This window comes from Notolabrus celidotus, chromosome 24 (assembly GCF_009762535.1).
Source record: "Notolabrus celidotus isolate fNotCel1 chromosome 24, fNotCel1.pri, whole genome shotgun sequence".
NCBI classification, from domain to species: Eukaryota; Metazoa; Chordata; class Actinopteri; order Labriformes; family Labridae; genus Notolabrus; species Notolabrus celidotus.
In genome coordinates this window covers 10,588,820-10,598,650 of record NC_048295.1, presented here as the reverse complement: position 1 = coordinate 10,598,650, position 9,831 = coordinate 10,588,820, and positions in this window count along the sequence as shown.

Below are 9,831 nucleotides of genomic sequence, written 5' to 3'. Positions count from 1 at the left end.
GGATCCGTCTCATCGCCTCTAACCTCTTGATTCCAGCCCTTGTTGAGGTAGTATCATGAAATCTGATCTGGTGTTTTATTCTGAGAATTAATTGGTGTGTCGTCTGACTTCCTGTTTTGCTTGACCTCCCCCTGTGCTGAATAGAAGTCATGCGTATCCGCTGTTTAAGTCTGAAGAGCTCACTCCTCTTCAGGGATGAATTATTGTATAACTTGTTATTTTTGGTGATATTAAATGTACAGATTTTGCCCAAATATGGGCGTGGCTGAGTTGACTGACAGGTGAGTGCACTGTAGCTGTTAGCAAAGAGGCTAAAGAGTCCATCTAACTCAAACTCCACACCTGTGCATCCTATTAGATCGACCAAAGTTAGGTTGAGTAAGCATTTCTATATGGCCAAATTCCATCAGATCCTGAACCGCTAGGCACCAGATCTCATAGGTTTCTATTCCAGCTAATGTGTTAACTTCCACTGGATCCACTCCGATGGCTGCGTCTCTGATCCGGCAGGTCAGGGGCAGGGAGCTCCCAGAACAGAGCCATACAGCCAAATACAACATGTTGACAAACCAAAATGTGTGTGTAAACGAGTCAAATGTGTGTCAACTGCTGCGATATTGAAACCCTGACCTATCATACTTGGCCTAGTTAGCGATGCAGAACTGGGTGCATTGTTTGTTCTACCCTTGCTGTGCTCCCCCTGTCATAACTCCGGCCTCCCCACAGTTTGGGACTCACTCCTGTACAGCCACTCTGCAACCACTCCATCTAATGTGTCATCAACCCGCCGTTGCTCTTCAGCCTCCTGCAAACGCATCAGAGGAAGAAAACAAACTTAATCCAGCTCAAGGATTTCACAACAACCTCCTTGCTTTGAATCTCCATCAGCTCTGTTACGGCACACGGAGGTCGTGAAGCAGCGATACCACACAGGACTGGATTTGTGTCTGTGCTTTGAAAAACTCCTGCAACGGCATGATGCGGACTCGCTGACCAGGCTGAGTCACCGCTTTTCAAATGTCACGGCCGTTGCTCACTGGAGATAACCACCCTTATCATTACATGTTATTGTAGCGGCTATAATTCACATCACTATTATTGTACTTCTACGCTGAATTCAATGTTTAAAATAAGCCTCTGTATGACACAGTCCCTGATGTGTGTGTGTGTGTGTGTGTGGATGAAACCAGCACTCAGGAGAATGAAACTCCATCATGAATCATTCCCTTTAGAAATCCGGGAGTAGCAGTGTTAGACGCCGTAAGCTCTGGGATGCTTGAGTGGCATTTGCAAGTGTGTCACGTTACTTGGGGATGGAGAGACAGCAAAGAAAATATGCTGCTACAAGCTCCATGTGATACGACATCAATACCAGGCTTCCAAGGCTGGAGACTCGCCACTGGAAGTGTAGCGCCGAATCACAACGTGAGAGACCCAACACCAAGACAGGGTAAGACTCAAGTCTAACCTCATCTTAATCCATCATGAGCATTGCACCTCACAGTGTTTACCTAGTTACAGCAGAGAGGACAAACTTCCTTTAACAGGCAGAAACCTCCAGCAGGACCAGACTCATGTTAGACAGACATCTGCTGAGACCATGTTGGGTCTGGAAAGAGGGATAGAGGAGACTAAGAGAGAGAGGGAGCGATGATAGTGACAGAGGAACCTACGAGACAAGGGAGCTCAGGGACTCCAGAAAGGTCTATGGTTAGTAACTTTAATGGGACAGGGAGAGTTAAAGTAAGTGATGAGGGGGTTGAGATAGGATCCCAGTGTGCCAGTCTAGGCCTATAGCAGCATAACTACGAGCTGGTCCAAGCCTGATCCAGCTCTAACTATAAGCTTCATCCCTGACTGGTAGATGATTCCAAAGGAGAGGGGTCTGATAACTGATGGCTCTACCTCCCATACTACTTTTAAAGACTTTAGGTACCACCAGCAGGCCTACATGTTGGGAGCGTAGTGTACCATCCTCAGAAACAGTGTGAAGTAAGTGATGAGGGGGTTGAGATAGAATCCCAGTGTGTCAGTCTAAGCCTATAGCAGCATAACCAAGAGCTGGTCCAAGCCTGATCCAGCTCTAACTATAAGCTTCATCAAAAAGGAAAGTTTGAAGCCTACTCTTAAAAGTAGAGAGGGTGTCTGCCTCCCGGACCCTGACTGGTAGATGATTCCAAAGGAGAGGGACCAATCTCAGGTGGATTTTCAAAATAAAAGCCGTCTGAAATACAAAAATGTGCCTGGTAATTCTATATTTGGCATTACAATAAATCTCACTGATGTGTTTTGATTCAGACTGAAAGGTGAAAACCTCAAATTGTGATGCTGCCAATTACAGCCACACCTGATTTGGAATTTCAAAATAAAAGCCATTGGAAATGTAGCATATTAGTGATGATTTTGGATATTTTCAAAGTGAGATTATGTTGAAAATCCCTGTTTCCACAGACTAATTTCAGTTCAGAGTAATGGACAACCTAATGGTGTAATCACATCAGGAAACAAGTTGTTATTTGATGAAGCTACTTTTTAAAAACTGGATATTAGTCACGAGGAGACACTCAGGTTTCATTGTGTTTCCAAGCCGTCTAGACTCTCTGTCCATGACTTCCTGGTCCTGAATGCGAGATGTGTTTTTGGGTTAACAGAGAGAATAAAAGAGAACAAGTTAAGAGAGGATGTCACATTTATTTTTTTGGGGTGGGGAGGACAGGAAAGTTAACTCCTGAAACTGCCTGCACACTCAGACACTTGCCCGCCGGTCCTCCGCGTCCATCCCCCCACCATCCGCACGATGACTTGACTCATGTTGCCATAGAAACAGGAATTACCAAAAGCTCAATAATATCTGGATGGAGGGCAGAGGGAGAGAGAGGGAGAGAAAAAAGAGATGTGGCTACTGTGCAGAAATAGTTTTTCACTTCTTGGTGTGACATTCGTGTCAGGAAAGTCGCTGCGCCTGTGTATGAAATATACATACTAAATGAAGGGATGCAATGTGAGGATGTGTTGGAGTGTTGAATCAAAGGACTAAAGAAAGCATGCCTCTGACATGCACTTTGCAAAACCCCGTGAGGCCGGTTTGATTTGAGGCTATGGATAAAATGACTCGACTTGACATACCCTGCAAACATTTCTCTTCTCCCCTTCAGGCTCCCCGTACTACACTGTGCAATTTTGGGCTTTCCACAAGAGAGGGGAGTACAGTGAACAAGACAAACCGAAATCTTTTGTCAGTCGTCCAAAATGACTGTGAGGCATGTCCACAGACAGCCGGCACAGAGAGCCAGAATGGAGGTTCTGACAGCGACCAGTGTCCAATTTTTTAACAAAAGTGCCCTGATATTTTCACACTGCAGTTTTTAGAGGGATGGATTATTTAAAGATTTTCTGTATCAGCACAGCAGAAGTCAGGATAGAGAGTCTTTACAGCTCCATAGAACACGCCAACAGCGCCTTCCTGCTTATTGTTCTAAATTCAAACAGCTATCTGTTCCTGACACTGTGCTAAACACTGCGAAATATGTGCAGAGCTACAGTCATGAATTCATAGATGGGGATAAAAAGTGTTTTGCATTGTACTGCATCATATCCTAGTGAGTCCCATACTGTATCTTTAATGCATCAAACTGTATCATACTGTGTTGTATTAAATCCCACCTCATCTTTTCCTCACCTATATTACAGCACCCTATACAATTGTAGCTTCTCATACTATAATGTAACATATGGTAACATCTCATATCCAGTCATATTGAATTGTATCATATTGGATCTTCTTGTTGAGCATCCGTATTCTGAGGTATAGCATCGTATTGTAACGTATTGCATTTTAATGTATGATGTTGTTTCGTATCCTATCACGTTGCATTGTATCCTAATGCACAACACATCGTACAGTAACACGTTGTATCAGTAAGCATCATCTGGTTCAGTTTGCATAGTAACACAACATATTGCATCATAACACGTCATATCCCATTGTATAGGATTGCATCTCATCATAACGCATCATAGCTTATCGTACTGTAACTCATATCACATTGCATTCTATTACATTGCATGGTATCACATTGCTTGATATTACATTGCGTCGTATAACATTGCATCGTATCACATTGCATCGTACAACATTGCATCGTATTACATTGCTTGATATCACATTGCATCGTATCACATTGCATTGTGCAACATTGCTTGGTATCACATTGCTTGGTATCACATTGCTTGGTATCACATTGCTTGGTATCACATTGCTTGGTATCACATTGCTTCGTACTACAGTGCTTCCTATCACATTGCTTCCTTATCACATTGCTTGGTATCACATTGTATCGTACTACAGTGCTTCCTATCACATTGCTTCCTATCACATTGCTTCCTATCACATTGCTTCCTATCACATTGCTTCCTATCACATTGCTTCCTATCACATTGCTTCATACTACAGTGCTTCCTATCACATTGCTTCCTATCACATTACTTCCTATCACATTGCTTGGTATTACATTGCTTCCTATCACAGTGCTTCCTATCACATTACTTCCTATCACATTGCTTGGTATCACAGTGCTTCCTATCACATTGCTTCCTATCACATTGCTTCATACTACAGTGCTTCCTATCACATTACTTCCTATCACATTGCTTCATACTACAGTGCTTCCTATCACATTGCTTCCTATCACATTGCTTGGTATCATATTGCTTGGTATCACATTGCTTCCTATCACATTGCTTCCTATCACATTGCTTGGTATCACATTGCTTCGTACTACAGTGCTTCCTATCACATTGCTTCCTATCACATTGCTTCCTATCAAATTGCTTCCTATCACATTACTTCCTATCACATTGCTTGGTATTACATTGCTTCATACTACAGTGCTTCCTATCACATTACTTCCTATCACATTGCTTCCTATCACATTACTTCCTATCACATTGCTTGGTATTACATTGCTTCATACTACAGTGCTTCCTATCACATTGCTTCCTATCACATTGCTTCATACTACAGTGCTTCCTATCACATTGCTTCCTATCACATTGCTTCCTATCACATTGCTTCGTACCACAGTGCTTCCTATCACATTGCTTCCTATCACATTGCTTCCTATCATATTGCTTCGTATTACTTGGCATCATATTTCATTGCTTGGTATCACATTGCTTGTTATCACATTGCATCATATCACATTGCTTGGTATTACATTGCAGCGTATCATAATGCATCGTGTCACATCGTATCGTAACGCATCACATGGTTATGCATCATAATGCATCATATTGCATTGTATTATATAATGCATCGTATCACATTGCATCGTATCATAATGAATAGTGTCACAATGCATCATATCACATCATATCCTAACGCATTGTAACGCAATATACTGTAATGCATCATAATGCATCATATCGTAACCCATTGCTTCCCATTGTATTGTAATGCATAGAAAGCAAGTTAAAGGCTATTTAACCTTTCCTTAACTCCAGGCTGAGAGGGCCCAAAATATATTTTTATAACATCTTTAGGGTAATTCTTTTATTTCAAAAAACTGCACCAGAAAAGTAAAGTGATTACTCACCAGCAGTGAAGTAACCACACTCGTCTGCTCCTTCAAAATACACAGGAAGTTGTTATCCCAGCATCAGATTGAATTTGCATTTTTAAAACTTTTCTGTTCAAAAAACACTTTTTTTTTCCATCCCTCAGTCTTCACTATTTCATCCTGCGTATTATCTGTTTTCTAGTAATGCTTGGAAAACATTTAAATAACCAATTCCACCTCCATAATCATAAAGAGCGCGGTGACTGTGTCATGATTCTGCACTTTGAAATGATAAAGATTTTGCTGAGCTGCACTATTAGATTTTAATTCCCTCTGTGTCTCACACATATCACATCCTCGGCCGATAATTACTCCCCGGCGATGCTCGCTGTTGATACCTTTTTGGGTGATATGTCTCCTTGTGTTTAAGCTGCATGTGAATGATTCCACAAATCTTCCCACCTTCACATTCCTCAGAAGTCTCTGGGCTTTCGTTCAGTTCAGCACATCCGGTCACATCTCCATCCCCTCCTACCCCTCGATCACAGACATTATCACATGCCAAGCCACCACGTTAGCAGAAAGACATCCTCCTCCTCCCCCCCTCACCCATGAATTAATCTGTCAGGAGCAGGATAGCAGCGTTCCTCTCCCTCTGCTTCTTATCGGCCCTCTGAGGCAACTTCTTAAGTGGGAACGGGAGATAAGATGAGTCGGAAGGAATGAGATATCACAAACTAAACTGAGATTTAATTTGTGATGGAATTTCTAAGCATCCGCTGTGACGGCGCGCAGGTAGCACTTTGGGAGGTATGAGCTCTCCATCTGGGCCGACGATTGCTCTCCGCCTGTGCAAACAATTCCTAATTACTTCTGTGTGATTAACAGGAGATTTTGACCCGAGTCCCAGACACAAATAAACCACAGGTGTGTGCGCGGCAGCAGCCGCCGCGGGACGCACGGACTGGGACAGACGCGCTCGCTCGCAAGTCAACAAACACGGGGAGTGATCCAGCTGAGGATGCTACAAAGAGGTTTACTTGCAACAAAGTAGAGCCGTTCGTGGAACCAGAGAGGCGATAAAACACACAACTTTCTGGACATTTATTTGCATTGCATCGTCTGCATACACGATTATCTTCCACTGATGTAACCGTGGAATCTTAAGTAACGGTTTGAACTTGTGTAACCTCAGCAGATTGACTCCTGCACAATAAGCCCTGACACAGTCACATGAAACTGAGACAACTTGAAGCAGCATTTGAAACACAGTGATCAAGCAGTGGTGCATTTATTCTAAACCCTGATCATGCATGGATCACGTATGGTCCAAATTTTAGGGGTTAGCCCTTAATGTAGCATAGATCAGCCTGGATCAGAACAGTGCAGCATTGGGTATGAGGAGGAAGTGCTAGCAAAGGAACAAATAGTACCGTTAGCCGGTGTTTGACTTGCTCATACTTTGGCCGACATTTAAAATGACAGAATCCCAATACAAAAAAAATCCCCTAATAATGCCCAACCATTAAAGATTGTGTCCAAGCCACATTTGAAAGCGGCATTTTAATGCGAATTTTAGTATTTTAGCTATTTTAGTAACTGAACCAGACAAGCTAATGAATTATATAATATATTAGCATATTATATATAATTATTAGCATATGAAACACGCACTGTTTCATATGCAAAACAAGCTAGCTAGCAACTTTAGCAACTGAACAAGCTAACAAAACAAGCTAATGAATTACATAAAAAAACATAACAGCGTCCCAAACATCAAAAAACAATGCCCAAACATTACAGTCTATGTGCTTAACTAGCATGAAACCAGCACTGTTTTAAATGCAAAACAAGCTAGCTAGCAACTTTAGCAACTGAACAAAATAAGCTAACGAATTTAACATTTTTCAACTTTTTAAAGCAAGATGAGAAACAAGTAACATTATAACATCAATGTTGAACATAACACACATGTGAAACCTTTGCATTCAAACAAGCTAGATAGCATGTCAACTTTAGCAACTGAACACAACAAGCTACCAAATTTAACATTTTTCTGCTTTTTAAAACAAGATGTGAAAAAAGAAACATTACTCTACTCCTCATAAAATCTAACATAACAGCGTTGCATTCAATATCAAACAACAATGCCCAAACATTACAGTCTATGTGCTTAACTAGCATATGTAACCAGCACTGTTTCATATGCAAAACAAGCTAACGAATTTAACATTTTCAACTTTTTAAAGCAAGATGAGAAACAAGTAACATTATGAACATAACACGCATGTGAAACCTTTGCATTCAAACAAGCTAGATAGCATGTCAACTTTAGCAACTGAACACAACAAGCTTTTGAATTTAACATTTTTCTGCTTTTTAAAACAAGTTGAGAAAAAAGTAACATTAATCTACTCCTCATAAAATCTAACATAACAGCGTCCCATTCAATATCAAACAATGTCCAAACATTTGAAATAGCACTAAACAAGCTAATCGAAACAAGCTAGCTAGCAACTTAAATAAGTGAACCAAACAAGCTTATGAATTTAACATTTTTCAACTTTTATAATCAATATGAGAAAAAAAGTAATGTTTAACAATGCCCAAACATTTTCATTTCATGTGTCCAACACACATACGCGAAACAAGCTAGCTATTTAAGCAACTGAACCAAACAAGCTAAGGAATTTAACATTTTCTCACTTATTAAAACAAGATGTAAAAAAGTGACGTTAATCACCTCTGATACATTTTTAATAACAGCTAGCAGTGACTCATTTTAATATTTCAAACATAATATTCCTGACTTAATTTGACATTTTAGCCACTGCAGTTAGCTCAATGTTGTCCAGCCTATTACAACTTCCTTCTATCGTGGGGAACTCTGAAATGAAATTGGGATGATGCTTAAATACTTTTCCAAGAATTTCTCTACAATTTATGCTTTCTTCTAATTTTTCCCTAGTATTTTCCAGAATTGGTCAACTTTTTTTTATTTCCCAGGATGCCTTGGAGCCCTGAAAAGTTAAAAATACAACAAATCTAACACAGAAAATCCTCCTACATCAACTATCCTTCCAGTATGAAAACATGGTGATGCTGTGATATGATTACTCTGCACTATCCACTCCTCTGTGAATACAAATGAAGACAAAAAAAAAGTCCAAAACTTTAAATTCCACTATCCTATTTCTTCCCTCATCCCTTCCAAGGACCCCCAAGTTCTCTCTCGTGCTGTGCAGGGCAGCCCCGGGCAGGGCGTCATGCCTATTCTTGTGGAAAACATCAAAAAGGATTCATCATTAACAAACCTGCTTGAACATTCCTTCTTTCATTTAGAGGCTCCTTTGAATATTCAGAAATATCTTTCATGCAGAGTTGTCTATGCCGATGTGTCATTCTTGCCAAAGTTCTTCCTCTGCGCGCTCGTCTCTAAAAACCGAGCAGCTTTGATCAAAAGACAACAAAAATAGCCTTGAGATAAAGGAGACGGATCGCTTTCTGTACTGTATTATGCATTACAAAGAGCTGCAGTGCACTGTTTACCTTTGTTGGGGTCTAGATTCTAGTCTGGCTGAGGGGAGCAGGTGGGGAGCTGGAACCGGGGTTGTTATTTCTCTTGCACACACAAGCTCAAGATCTGAGGTGCAGCACTGTCAGCACATTAGAACAATGTTGTTTTATTTCACTGAAATCAAGACGTACAGTTTTTCACTTTGTATAATGAGGTCAAGATTCATCTGTATGAATCTTCACAGAAAACTTTATAGGGGTGTTAATTAAAGAGGTCCAGGTCTTCACAGACTCATCTGAGGCTCCTTCACTGAAAGCAGCAGGTAGCTATGAGGAGCCTTTATCAGCACACTGACTTCTTCTTCACTTTGTATGTTTGTGTGTTTAAGATCAAGATATACACTCTGACTGAGTTTATGAATAGAAAAGCAATGCTGGTATTACATAATAATAATAATAATAAAAATAATGTGTTTATACATTTTTAATAACCAGTAAAAAACTGTACAAATCATTCTTTTTAAGAAATTACTTTTTTTAAATAGATGAATGATTGGCTGGATGGATGGATGGATGGATGGATGGATGGATGGATGGATGGATGGATGGATGGATGGATGGATGATGGATGGATGGATGGATGGATGGATGGATGGATGATGGATGGATGGATGGTGGTTTTTATGCATTGATGGATTGACAGATGGATGGACTGACTGATGGATGTATAGATGGATGGATGGATGGATGGATGGAT